The sequence below is a fragment of the Dermacentor albipictus genome, chromosome 1, assembly GCF_038994185.2.
Source record: "Dermacentor albipictus isolate Rhodes 1998 colony chromosome 1, USDA_Dalb.pri_finalv2, whole genome shotgun sequence".
In the NCBI taxonomy this organism is placed as follows: domain Eukaryota; kingdom Metazoa; phylum Arthropoda; class Arachnida; order Ixodida; family Ixodidae; genus Dermacentor; species Dermacentor albipictus.
In genome coordinates this window covers 413,053,894-413,066,784 of record NC_091821.1, presented here as the reverse complement: position 1 = coordinate 413,066,784, position 12,891 = coordinate 413,053,894, and the positions used below count along the sequence as shown (strand labels likewise).

Here is a 12,891-nt window from a genome sequence, read left to right as displayed (position 1 = left end):
TAAAGAAGACAATGTCGACGTACATGACGGTTCGAATGATTCGATGATTAAATGTTGATTATACTAGTCTATTCTGTCTCTTTTTCGTGCTCGTTATCCACTCATTTCTCATCTTATTTGTATGCCGTATCGCACGCGCAATTATGTCGACCTTGTCTTCTTTAGCATGGGCACTTCGTCGACTTTTCTTGAACAAGAGGCCAGGCGGGCCGATCCCGGGGACAGTGCAGTACCGGGTGAAATGTGGTTAATTTTCGATTACATCGGCTCTAATTACGCCCGCACCATTAACTTTACTATCTCTACGACTGCTTCTCTTCTTGACTCGCTGAGACCTACATTTTTGACACATATTGCGGCTCACTAGGATACCCTGGAGGCGCGAAAAGGGCAGTTTTCTTTTCATTCTGGAAATGGTTACAAGATACCCAGATCCCAGATACGCCACACCCGTGTGAGGCCAGCAACGGAGACATTGTATTCAAAATGAAGCCGTATTTCAGCCTCGTTTGTATACATCGTATACACACGATGCAACCACCAAGTCCGCATTTATTCTCACCTAGCCTGAGTGAGCGACTTGCGTGTTCGTCATCGCCATCAGAAGTCTATTTACGTCTGCTGCGCGAAAACGCCTGTCCCAGCGATATGAAATTACCTCCTTCTTGCGTCAGCTGACTCCGTGTTATGCCTGGAAATTTCGCAATTTCATCACTACCATGCGCGCACGCACCGGGAGCGTCCAGCTGGGAATGACCCTGGCTTCACCCGAAACCTCGCGGTTGTCTTCTTCCTGTTGCATACATGCCTTTCATGGGGATATTGCCGGCTCGTGTCCGGAAACGTACGTTTCCACTGATGCTGCGAACACGCCCACTCACCGGCATTGTAGGAAACTTAGCGTGAAAGCCGGTAAATTTAATGAGTGTTCGGTCGCCTAAACGATACCTTTGTCGTTTCTAAGCCTTAGCGACTTCTTTGCCGACGTGAACAGCCAGAAAATTGCCTTGGTAAAATCTCTCAAGAGTATTGGGATAAGTTGCGCGCCTCGTCATATATGCGCCTCCATTTGTAGCTACTCCTATAAGACATACTGAATTGATTTTTAGCGAGCTAGATGGGCAACCGCATCAAAACTTATATTCTGGGCAAAGCGCAGTCTCGAGATCTGATACTCTATAAAATCGAGGGTTTTCACTTCCTACCGTCCACTCGTCACCACAGGAGACAATTTAAAGCCAGTTTCAAGACTAATAAGACGATAATGAAAAGATAAAAAAAATCAATTACGCGAGATGCACTATAATCATTACTATCATAAGTTAGCGAGATTACGCTAAATGAACAGTGTCGTGGGCCGCTATACAAGGCGACTTTGTCTGAAAAAAAAAAAAAAGTTACCAACATGGAACGAAACCGGCATTTAGACGGCCTCCGAACACTGACGTCATACGACCGCACGCACAGCAGCAGGAGAACGCCGACAGGGAGAACATCCTGTTACAGTAATTTCAGTTCGCTTCTGCGCGTTGCGCTTTTTGCCCACACAATGGCGCTTAATTACACGGCCATATTTCAAACCAAGACGACACGCGAATCGCACCCATACGGCTGCTATAGAATCTACGACTGGGCGCGCACAGTTGCATCCCACGGGTGCCACCACCACACGTCGCGCCTCGTAAGACACAACTATAGAATAAAAAAGCCTTTACTTTCGCCAGCTGCAAGGTGCGAAAGTGTGACTTCACAGTTAAAGACAAGGGTCCGCTAATTAAGTAACGGAAGACCGAGAAGCGCAATCAAATTGAGAAAAGAGGTGCGTACGTAAAGAAAGAAAGAGAGAGAAAGAGTAGTCACGCAGAAACTTCTCTGGGAGTTGTCTGAGTGTGCGTGAGCATTGTGCCACCTGCTCATCTCCACGCGGACCGGTGTCATCATGAATGTGATGAAACTCGATCCGACCAGCGTATAAAGAAACAGCGCATGCGGCGACACGAACTGCTGCGGGCGCGTCTCGGCGCAAGGTGAATCGATGACGCAAGTCGACTACACTGCAGAGGGCGGCGCCAGGTGACAGTGATGACCTTCCGATCATAACAAGGCGTTATCGCTCTCTTTATTTAGCGCCTTATCCATCCGCGTCGCACCACTGTGAACCGCGATCAACTGTACTCCGACGGCGGCTGTGTATGGCGCGGCCGCGCGGGCCGTATCTTGAAAGCGATCTGCGATTGAGAACGTTTCGCGTTGAAGCGAGACGCGTGGGAACCTACCTCGAAAGCGATCTGTGATAGGGGCTGAGAGTGAGGCGAGTGCCGATAGCTTCCTGAGCACTGTGCTTAGTTGGCGTTGAAGCAAAGAAATGATTACGCATTAAAAGGAAAGAGGGGGGGGGGAGGCGAAGAAAGAAAGAAAGAAAGAACCAGCGCTACCTTTTCGGGCAGCTACGGGCCACCAGAGGCCGCTGGCCACGCTTCGCAACGCCGCCACCAGACGTCTCTAATTACCCCCACTTATTCTACCCCGCTGCAGCGAGGTGTAATAAGTGCGCCGCAATAAAGACACACGCAACAATTCCGCTGCCCACCGTCTCTTCTTCCCAGGGTATGGCGCAATGCTCCGTATATATATCTGCCGCGGCGAGCACATGAAGCCGTAAAACATAGGCGCTGCAGGGAATTAAACGCCCTTCCGAATCACTTGCGCACACATGCGCATGCGCTTGATGGGAGCGCGCACGAGCGCAGTTTAGCACAAAACGAAGCATTGTACAAGAAGTGGCGTTGCTCCATGTGCCTGTTGCGCAACGCCATACAATCTTGAGCGGGAGACGACGGGAAATCCGGCACGAACAGAGAAGTAACGCTTTCATTAAAGGGACGAGCAACCAAGGTGGGGTTTCATGCCGCAAGCTTAATATCAGAGTGGGAAATATGGCGCAACAGTGGTCGCAGGCGGCGTCCGCATGTCTGTTGAGACGCCGTGGGAATCATAGGTATAGTACGCCGATTTCTTGTCTTAAAGTGAGCCTGTAAACAATCTGGCTTCGAAATTCGACCGTCCTTGCGAATTTATTTATTTTTTGAGGCTAACTTGCTCCTCGATAATTTCACACTTTGTAGCGGTTTATTTCGACATAGTGCAGCCCCGAAGTGTTATCGCAGGAGCGGGGTGTATACAGCATACAAATACTGCAATGATGGAAATAAAAGGTACAATGCAAACTCAATGGTTAACAATATATAACAGGAATTCAATCAGGCGATAACGATCGGACATGAGCAGGAAAAGCACTCCACCGTTCGATAGCGCGGATGAAAAAAAAAATAAATAAAAGAAACTGTACGTAGTCGTCTCTGCGCGGTGACAAAAATGAGATACATTCAACTAATGAAAGTGTTTACAGTGGACGTAGACATAGAGGGTGCGATATTGCTGAGATAACTGTCATTTAGTGTCCAATTACTATACAGGTAGAATTTTTTAAAAGGGAATTATAACAGCACGAAAACACATGGACATAGTAAGGAAACATAAACGGGTCACATGACTGATGATGATGATAATTTTCAATGACATCTCTTTAAGTAGGAGAGGGGCGGGGGCGACAAAGGGTTACCTAGCCTTTATAAGCTCCCCAAGTCCAACCATACTGCAATCTAGCATTCTGCATATCTGCTTTATCTCTTAAGGTTACCTGCCTGTGACGATCCAGCACGGATCTTTTCCACGCTTTCTTTTTTGTTTTGTTTTTCCCTAGCCGTACTCGCGTCTCTCGCCTATCGTTACCTTAATTTCATTACGGGTGACCTCAGTACACCTTGCTTAGGAGCCAGATGACTTAATTGCGGCCGCGCCAGCTTCACGTTTGCAAAGTGTAATGTGGCGAAGTGCGACTTCGCAATCAGGAAAACGGCCCGCCGAGTCAAGGAAGCCCCCGGAACGAAATCGCAGTGAGAAAAGCGAGGAAAAAAAAAGAAAAGAAAGAAAGAAAGAAGGCAAGAAGGTGAACAAGAATGCGGCACCGACGCAAAAGCGTCGGCGTTCTATGGAGAATGCTCTCGCCGCCACTACCCCACGATATATAAAAGCTTTTTCAGGAAAAGCGTGCTTGTTACAGCATGGCAAGAAAAAAAAAAAAGTTGCAGTTTCGTTCGTAAAGCGAAGCGATGACGCCATAGCTGGCACAGCAGCTATTATAACGCGGTAAGTCTCGCACTGTTTCGTGCGGTATTAGAAAACATTTGCATATGCGCGCGAGCAAACTCCTTTCGTGAATATGAATACTTTCGTGAATTCAGTGATCAGAGCCCCTCTTGGTTTGTGCAAATGGCGCGGCAATGGGGCAAATACGGGAGCGAAAATTCTCAACAGGACGACGCACGTGTGCCCGCTGCGGCCACCGAGCACATCGTCATGGAATGAAATGCCCCACGCAGCAAGACCCACAGAGAACGTCTACATTCAAGAAGCGCTGGGATTCAAATTGCATGAATTTATTAAATGGTTTAGCGGTCGAGACAAGCAAGCGGCGATGTCGGTAGAGCAGGGCTCGTTAGAGACATAGGTGACTGTACGATATACAGACTGAGGTTTATTGAGCTTTGGGCAAAGCAATCTGTGAATCCAACGACGGGCAACAACGGCGGACATCAAATCGACTAGGAGAGCGAGATCACAACCGATATCGCTGCAAAAATGAGTACAATTTAAGTTCTCAGGCACACTAATCTGTCCGCGCGCAATCGCATGGACTAGAAGATTACAGATATAGAAAGGGATATAGCGAGTGTTACGGATAAAATTGCGCTCGTGCGGGAATGAAAACCTCTCGAATTACGACAAGATTAGCAGACCCCCCAAAAGAAAGAAAAGAAAGCCTACAATACGGCAATAAATAAAGTCCCACTAGTGGCTTCGCAAATGTTAGGTAGGAATGCCATTAAATTTGAGGAACTTATTTCTCAAATATTTAAGGCTTGTGGGAAAGTGCCACTCTGAAGCCGAGGTCAAAGGTAGTAAGCCGTAGCTTGAGTATTCGTTTTCTTCAACAGTCGACATCGACGTCCATGTTTCCTCTCCTGGCACTGGCGAATGACGCTGTACATCCAGAGGTTTAATATAGAGAACCTCTTCGCTTCCCTCCTCCATCACTCGGCATCCGTCTACTCTTCTTTGTTCTGCAGCTCTCTCTCTCTCTCTTTTAGCGTCACGGAACTCGCTACAGCTGCGAACGTTTGGCTGACACAAACAGTGACGCTGGTGACAAGGCGGCTTTCCCTCGGTGCTCCGCAGGTCAAAGGAGAAGATAGCTTTACAGGCAAATTCGAAACGATTTTCCCGTGCCAAGGCGCGCGGAATTCTCATAGCTTTTGTCCTCACAGCTTGCCCCGTCGTATTCCTCCTCCTTTGTTTTCCGCGCTGGCCGCTGGTTTCTTCCAATTTAAACTATTACCGCAATGAGTGTACACGCTCGTCTCGCCTACTGGCGTAAACGCGATCAGCACAAACGTGAAAGAGTCGATCAAAACGTTTCAACGGTGCTGCTGCATTCTGCGTGAACGGACACAGAGCTGTGGGAAACTGCCATCGAATGGGCTGTTCAAGTATCCTGTTCCTACCGCGTACAGTGCACCAAAGCGCTCTGATGACAAAAGGTGTTATTTAATAAAGTGTAGCGCGCTTTTAAATATACCTGAATTGACCATTTTTGATGAACAAATATTTGCGCGCAGGCTTCTTTTTTACTTCAAGGGGCGTACGGTAGCGCAATTAAAAGACGGGACAAAAGAAGACACAGAGACACACACAGCGCTGTGGGTGTCCCTATGTGTCTTCTTTCGTCCCGTCTTTTAATCGCGCTACCGTACACCCCTTGAATATGCATTACCAACAAGCCCACATTGCAACCCTCGTGAACTTTCCTTTTTCTTTCAATATGCACAAGCAAGCACCTTAAATAAAATACATGAAATAAATAAAACAAATAATATAAATAAATGACTAAATAAATAAATTTAGACGGTTGATGTTAAACCCTGAACGTTGCGATGTTCCTGAGCTGCGTCGCCTTGCCTCGCCATAACCAGCGCCATGATTCGCCTCGGCATCCAGCCCTCACAAGTGACGGTTGAGTACGCGCAGTGATGGCTATGGCTAAGTGTGTACGCACATTTGGCAGTAAGAAATGTCGAGGTTCTATTCGTGCGGTCTTTTAGATTGTTTATTCATATACTGCGCAGGCTTCAAGCCTACACGACCTGTACCTTAGGTTATATGACGACAGCCATGTTTCGGTTTATCAGGGTGAGCCTGTTGCGGTACTTATTTTATTCGTACTGTCAGCACACGCCAAGACAGGAGTTGCGGTTACGTTGCTGTCGTGCACAAAGGAGACACAGCACATGTTTAAACAATTCAATAAAAACCAATCAGGATAGGAAGGCACGACATATAAACACATACGAAAACAGTAAATCCCGTGAGTTACAACGAACGAGTTATGCCACTGTATATGTCAACAAAAATAATTGAGAAAATAAGAAAAAAAAAGCGATGCGGCAAACTACATCGACCAACAAGCAGCTAACAATAAAACGTATTCTCAACCGTTTACAAATAATTGGTAGCAGTCTTTTCAAAAGCTTGTAATACCCGCAAATCAGGCCACGACCATCACACTAATAACATGAACCGGAGGAATAAACGACAGCCGCTAATAGCGTCTACGCTGCATGTGCTTTAACCACAGCCCCCGAAAATTATTATTATTGTAGCGAGATATAAGCTATTCTTTGTCATCTGTACATGATCATCATCATGTGGGGCTCATATGGGGTTCTTCTTCATCATCGCTTGTGGGGCTGGCTCTCGAGTGTGCTCCTTGCTGTGGGCGTGGTCGGTTCGCCTAACCTTTTGACGCGGAATAAAAGCCGTGATTACTGCTGCGTCACAAGTGGTGGAGTGTGCTCTTCGGTCCCCCGTCCTCTGATTCCCCGCTCAACCTCCTGGAGCTTCGATCGGGTCGCCGATTGTGCCAGCTGTCCGCCAACATGTCGCAGGACGAGCCCACAGGCACTTCTACTTCCACCATCTTGGCCTCGACTACCCCAGCCGCTCCGTATTGGGTTGTCAGTGGGCACCAGCGTGATCCCCATCTGTTTGCTGGACTTCGCGGTGAAGACGTCGAGGATTGGCTGGACGACTATGACCGAGTGAGTTCGGCTAACCGTTGGGACGATGCGTCCAAGCTGCGTCACGTCGCCTTTTATCTGACAGGCGTAGCGAAGACTTGGTTTTTCAACCATGAGGTTGATTTCACGAACTGGGGTGCTTTCACACAGCAGCTCCGCCAAATCTTCGGCACACCGGCTGTTCGTTCTGCCCTCGCAAAAAAGACGCTCGACACTCGCAAGCAACAACCCGGTGAATCTTATACGTCGTACATCGAGGATGTGCTTGCTCTTTGTCGACGCGTGCACACGTCCATGACCGAATCAGACAGGGTTCGCCACATCCTCAAAGGCATCGGCGCTATTGCTTTCAATGCTTTAGCCATCCAGAACCCCACTACCATCGCTGATATCGTCGCTACTTGCCAGCGCCTTGACGAACTGGAATCAGTACGGTTGCAGCCGGACACCACTGCAAACACTAGCGCCAACGACCCTACGTTACGAGCAATGATACGCGCAATAATTCGAGAAGAGCTCCAGTATCTTGGCTTAGCAGCAGGACCTATGCCTTCTCATGCCTCCGATACCAATCTGCGAGATGTCATCAAGGAGGAATTGGCATCCATGGCTGGTGCAGCGTACACGGACCCTCTAACACCTAGGGCCCCATCGACGTACGCACAAGTAGCCGCAGCTACTCCAGTCATCGTCCCACCGATGCCTCCAAAACCAACACCGGCTCACATCGCTTCCATGACTACCAGCGCACCTACCCAAACCAGCTATCCGCAGTGGCGTCCTCCTCGTCCTATCTGCTACTACTGCGGCTATCGCGGCCACATAGCGCGTTTTTGCCGCAAGCGCCAGCAAGACGAGCGTCGCGGCTATGACGTGTACGAACGGGATGACTTTTCGCCCGGAGCTACTTTCCAACGTCTAGGGAGCTTCCATGACCAACGCCGTCCTTATGGTCCACCGCGCGGACGCTCTCCATCGCCTACTGTAGCATCCGAGACGGCTTACCGTCCTGCGAGACGCCGCTCGCCGTCACCCCTTCGCCGCTCTACGTCCCCACTGAGACCTGCTTCTCAATTCGCCGAGCGTCGTCCGGAAAACTAAATTATGCAGCTTTTGGAGGAAAAGCTGCATCGCACGACAGGACTGAAATTCCTCCATCGCGTCCGTACAATGTGATATTGGTTGTAGTAGAAGGTGTCCAAGTAGAAGCTTTAATAGACACTGGTGCTAGTGTTTCAGTCATTCACCGTGATTTGTGTTCGCGACTTCGGAAAGTTACGACCCCCTATGAAGGACCTACGCTACTCGCTGCTCAAGGGGCCTCCATTCGACCTATCGCCATGTGCACAGCTCGTATTTCCATCGATGGACTTCTACATCACGTACAATTTGCAGTGCTAAGTTCGTGTGCCCAGCAGCTCATATTGGGATGGGATTTTCTTTCTATGGCCTCCGCCTCCATCTGCTGTGGACAACGCGTTCTCCATATGACCGACACGACCTATTCACTTCATGCAGATGACACACCCCTTCACTTCCTTGCTGCAGAAGATACCGCGTTACCTCCTCGCCATCAAAGCATCGTTACTATCACGTCTGATGTGATTGACTGCGGCGACGTGCTCGTCTTACCATCTGCACGCTGTCTTGCAAGAGGGATAGCCTTTGCATCAGGGCTCGTTAGGTTTGATGATGGCTCTGCACTTCTCTACGCTACAAACCCGACATCCGAAAAGATTCTCATCCCTAAAGGCACTACATTGGCTTGCGCCACTGCATCAGAGTCTATATCTGTTATTTCCTTTAAACCAGCTTCCTCTGAAGGTCCTTGTACCGGACGGGCCGGATCTCCTTCAGCTCTTGCAGCTGCCATCAGTTCCGACCTGACACCTTCGCAGTCACAACAATTGCTTGCTTTGCTCCAAAAACATGAAGCTTCCTTTGACGCGCATTCATCTTCGTTGGGAAAGACTTCGATTACGACGCATCGGATAGAGACAGATGGTACATCCATCGTGCGCCGTAGACCATATCGCGTATCGCTAGCCGAGAGGAAAGTCATTGACGAGAACGTCACCGCCATGCTCCAACGCAACATAATACGCCCCTCTGCTAGCCCTTGGTCTTCCCCCGTTGTTTTGGTTCGCAAAAAAGACGGCTCTGTTCGATTTTGTGTCGACTACCGAGCACTTAACAAGATCACACGCAAGGATGTATACCCTATGCCGCGAATAGACGATGCCTTGGATTCCCTGCAGGGTGCCGAGTACTTCTCCAGCATCGATCTGCGTTCCGGCTACTGGCAGATACCTATGCATGAGGACGATAAGGAGAAAACAGCGTTTTCAACACCAGATGGGCTCTACGAGTTTAATGTCATGCCGTTCGGCCTTTGCAATGCGCCCGCAACGTTCGAGCGCATGATTGACACCGTTCTTCGTGGCCTAAAGTGGAAGACTTGCCTGTGCTATCTCGACGATATTGTTGTTTTCTCGTCAACCTTCTCTCAGCACCTGCAACGTCTGGATGAAGTTCTCACGTGCCTTGCCAACGCTGGACTTCAGCTAAACACCAAGAAATGCCATTTTGCGAGCAAGACGATCAAAGTTCTAGGTCACATTGTGAGCAAAGATGGCATTCGTCCTGATCCTGACAAGGTTTCCGCAGTTCAGCACTTCCCTCGTCCCGAAAAGACCAAAGATTTGCGTAGTTTCTTAGGCCTCGCTTCCTATTTTCGGCGATTCATACGGGGCTTCGCCTCAATAGCGTCACCTCTGCACAAATTACTGGGTTCTAATGTTCCCTTTGTGTGGTCTCCCGAATGTGAATCTGCGTTCACCCATCTGAAGCAAGCTCTTACATCTGAACCAGTACTACGCCATTTTGATGAAGCTGCTCCTACCCTCCTGCATACGGATGCTAGTGGTCACGGAATTGGTGGCATTCTCCTACAGCGAGACGACACTTTAGGTGAGAGGGTCGTCGCATACGCAAGTCGCGTTCTGACAAACGCCGAAAAGAATTACACCATCACGGAGCAGGAATGTCTAGCTATCATTTGGTCTGTGCAGAAGTTTCGACCTTATCTTCACGGCCGCCACTTTACGGTCGTTACAGACCATCATGCATTATGCTGGCTTTCGACGCTGAAGACCTTGTCTGGACGACTTGGTCGGTGGATTCTTCGTTTGCAAGAATACGACTTTACCATTACCTACAAGTGCGGGAAAAAACACCAAGATGCAGACGCGCTTTCTCGCTGTCCGCTTCCTACGACACCATGCAATGGCGCTCCAACTACCATCCGTGACAAGCTTTCGCTCAATCCCTCCTCAGATGCTTTCTTGTTGGCCACTGTCGACGAGATGCCTCCACACGACAACAAATCCTTCCAATTTCATCAACTTGCCGACTCGTACTGTCGGCGCATCATTGACCACCTTCAAGGAGCTTCGCGCCCGCCTAACGCCCGCCTTCGCCGGCAGCTGACGCAATTTAAGATTGACAACCGCGTCCTATACCGTCATGTCTATCACCCTGACGGTCAACGCTGGGTTCCTGTTCTGCCACGCTCTCTACGTGCTCATGTCCTGCGGGCTTCTCACGACGACATGTCTGCTGGTCACCTTGGTTTCCAGAAAACCTATGACCGCATCAAAGGGCGCTTCTACTGGCCTGGATTGTCCGCCAGTGTAGCGAGGTATGTCGCTTCCTGCGCTCTATGTCAGCGTCGAAAGCTCCCTACATCAGCTCCAAGCGGACAACTGCAACCGGTTCCATGTCCGTCGCAACCATTTGAGGTCGTTGGAGTTGACCTATATGGCCCTCTTCCTGTGACTCTCACCGGTAAACGATGGATTGTGACGGCCGTTGATCACTTGACACGCTACGCCGAAACAACTTGTGTGAGTTCTGCCTCAGCCTCTGAAGTTGCTGCATTCGTACTTCAATCCTTAATACTGCGTCACGGTGCTCCTCGCGTCCTCCTGAGCGACCGTGGAAAAGCATTCCTCTCGCAACTACTAGACGAAGTACTCAGAGCCTCCGGAACCACCCACAAGACTACCTCCAGTTACCATCCGCAAAGCAACGGCCTCACAGAGCGATTTCATCGCACGCTGTCAGACATGTTAGCCATGTACATTGACCCGGATCACAGAAACTGGGACGCAATTTTACCATTCGTGACCTTTGCATATAATACCGCCGTTCAACGCACGACCGGTTACTCGCCATTTTACCTTGTCTATGGTCGTTCGCCCTCTTCCTGTCTTGACGTCTCTTTCTTCGCGCCAACTGTCCATCAATGTCCTTCCTCCTGCGAAGAATATGTGTCCCGCATTCTGCGTTGTCGCCAGCTCGCCCGCATCAACACCGAAGCACGGCAACAGGACCGCAAGCAGCATTACGACGCCTCTCATCGCGTCGTGTGCTTCCGCCCTGGCGAGGAAGTGCTACTCCGGACACCAGTTCGTACTCCTGGCTTGTGTGACAAGTTTCAGCTTCGGTTCATCGGCCCCTACAAAGTCATGGAGCAGACTTCTCCAGTGAACTATCGCGTGGAACCACTTATTGTTCCAAATGACCGCCGCTGCCGCGCTGCTGAGATTGTCCACGTTTCCCGTATGAAACCTTTCACGAGACGTTCACCGCCCCTTTGAGTTGCGGCCAGGATGGCCGCTCTCGCGCGAGGGGACATTAGTGTAGCGAGATATAAGCTATTCTTTGTCATCTGTACATGATCATCATCATGTGGGGCTCATATGGGGTTCTTCTTCATCATCGCTTGTGGGGCTGGCTCTCGAGTGTGCTCCTTGCTGTGGGCGTGGTCGGTTCGCCTAACCTTTTGACGCGGAATAAAAGCCGTGATTACTGCTGCGTCACATTATTATTATTATTATTATTATTATTATTATTATGAAACTTAAAGGCGTACTCAGGAAAAAAAAGCGCACTTGCCAAAAGAATTTGCACTCTTTTTTTTACAATCCACGCTCAAGGCACCACCTTCTTAAACCACCATTACGAACTTCCTCTCGCATAAGTCACAGCTCTGCCATAGCACGTTTACCCAGCCGCTCATCTGCCACGACCACTTCCTTCTTTCCTGATGCAATCGTTTATTGGAATGCGCTCCCTGACAACTTCGTTACCTGTACTGACCGCAAAAAATTTCGTGAATACCTAACAAATCACTTTGAATAACTTTCTGTTCCCAGTGTACATCGTTCATGAACCCATCATAAACCAATCGGAATAGTCTGCCCTTGTCAACCGTTTCACCTAGTCTTTTTCTTTTGTTTCTTTTATTGCAAATGTATTGCCGTGTTACTTCTTTCAATTCGAATTTTTTCTTTGATTGTTTAAAGTCGTACAAAATCAGCAATGTTTTTTTTCTTTTTTTCGTTGTTTTGCAAGAAACCACTCTTACACGTGTTTGTATTGCACACCCTTGTGTAATGCCTTCGGGTCTCCAAGGTGATAATAAATAAATGAATAACCACCGTGACGTGTGCACGACAAAGAAGAAACGCTACGTTTAGCTCAATTACCGCTTATCTTCCAGTTTGAAGATGACAGTCATCCAGCCAGGCGCCCTTATGATACTATACCGTTGTCATCATTATTATTATTTGCTTCAACATCCTTCCGCCCTAAGCAGGAAAAGACGCATGCGCACACGCACACTGAGTGG

The 12,891-nt window shown here is 49.0% G+C and overlaps 1 protein-coding gene across 11 annotated transcripts in view; it reads right to left on the bottom strand.

The window, feature by feature from the left end:
• The window catches only part of LOC135913055 (rootletin-like), a 308,691-nt gene that overhangs the window by 134,925 nt on the left and 160,875 nt on the right, over positions 1-12,891 (bottom strand). The gene's annotated exons all lie outside the window — the stretch shown is intronic.